Source organism: Alexandromys fortis, unplaced genomic scaffold (assembly GCF_014885135.2).
Source record: "Alexandromys fortis isolate MF-2015 unplaced genomic scaffold, M_Fortis_MF-2015_v1.1 scaffold_206, whole genome shotgun sequence".
In the NCBI taxonomy this organism is placed as follows: domain Eukaryota; kingdom Metazoa; phylum Chordata; class Mammalia; order Rodentia; family Cricetidae; genus Alexandromys; species Alexandromys fortis.
Genome location: NW_026068097.1, coordinates 2,035,010 through 2,036,492, shown reverse-complemented (window position 1 = coordinate 2,036,492; position 1,483 = coordinate 2,035,010). Strand labels below are relative to the sequence as shown.

The 1,483-nt window shown below is 42.4% G+C and overlaps 1 pseudogene; it reads left to right on the top strand.

Moving 5' to 3' along the window:
- The first annotated feature begins 726 nt into the window (after positions 1–726).
- LOC126489402 (nucleoside diphosphate kinase B-like) lies at positions 727–1,274 on the top strand (annotated as a pseudogene).
- Positions 1,275–1,483: the final 209 nt, after the last annotated feature.

Sequence of the window (1,483 nt, the reverse complement as noted above, 5' to 3'; positions counted from 1 at the left end):
AGCAGGGAAAGGAAGCAACCAGTAAGGGGTAGGAGGGTGGGGAGAAAAATGAGGGGCGAATGTGAACAAAGTACACCCATGATACTGTCTTAATGAAGCCTGTTACTTTGCACACTAACTTCAAGTTAATAATATATAAAATATAAATAGTTTATATATACAAGAACCACACAACTGAACAATTACAATCCTGAACATTTATCTTAAAGAGATGAAAACATCTGTTCACAGAAAAATCTAGCCCCGAATATTCACAAAAATTTTATTTGTAATGGCCAAAATGCTGAAATCAACATTGTAAGATAATCTTTAGTGGGAATGAACAATGGGTTAAGCAATCAGTGTTTTAAAAATATCATGACTTACTACTAAGCAATAAAGTAAATTACTGGGACACATACTTTACATTCATCCATAAAGGATAATACTGATTGTAAAGGCCAGTTTGGGGGATTGAGAGATGGCTCAGTCAGTAAACTCTTTGCCATGCATGCATGAGGACCTGACTTTACAACTGCAGCCCCCCACATAATAAGCCAGGCATGGTAACACATGTCCATAATCACAGCACCGAGGAGACAGAAACAGACAGATACTGGGGCTCACCAGCCAGCCAGTCTAATTGAACCAGCAAGCCCCAGATTCAGTAAAAGACTTTGTTTCACAAAAGTAAGGTGGGGGCTCTTGGCCATCGCTCATGGCCCACACCAGCCATCCAGTCAACTAACTTTCAGACCATGGCCAACCTCGAGCGTACCTTCATTGCCATCAAGCCAGATGGCGTGCAGTGAAGCCTGGTGGGCGAGATCATCAAGCGCTTCAAGCAGAAGGGCTTCCACCTGGTGGCCATGAAGTTCCTTCGGGCTTCTGAGGAACACCTGAAGCAGCACTACATTGACCTGAAAGACCGTCCTTTCTTCCCAGGGCTGGTGAAGTACATGAACTAGGGGCCTGTGGTAGCCATGGTCTGGGAGGGGCTCAATGTGGTGAGGACAGGCCGAATGATGCTGGGAGAGACCAATCCAGCTGATTCTCAGCCAGGCACCATTCGAAGGGATTTTTGCATTCAAGTTGGTAGGAACATCATTCATGGCAGTGATTCAGTGCAAAGTGCAGAGAAAGAGATCAGTCTATGGTTTAAGCCTGAAGAACTGGTTGACTACAAGTCTTGTGCTCATGACTGGGTATATGAGTAGAGATGGATAGTTCTCAGCATTACTGATGGATCCCTGGGCACAACTCTTCATTCCAGAGAATGGATCTTCTTTTCTAAAACAATAAAGACTTTGGAATTGGAAAAAAAAAGTAAGGTGGGTAATAATTCAAGAAGATACCAATTGTCACCTTCTGGCATCCAAACACATAGGCACAGACATGCATTTGTACCTAATTGCAAATGTGCACACACACAAAAGAAAAATACAAGCTTTAAAATTTCTTTATATTTATTATATATGTGTTTGTGCAAACATCACATGATGCC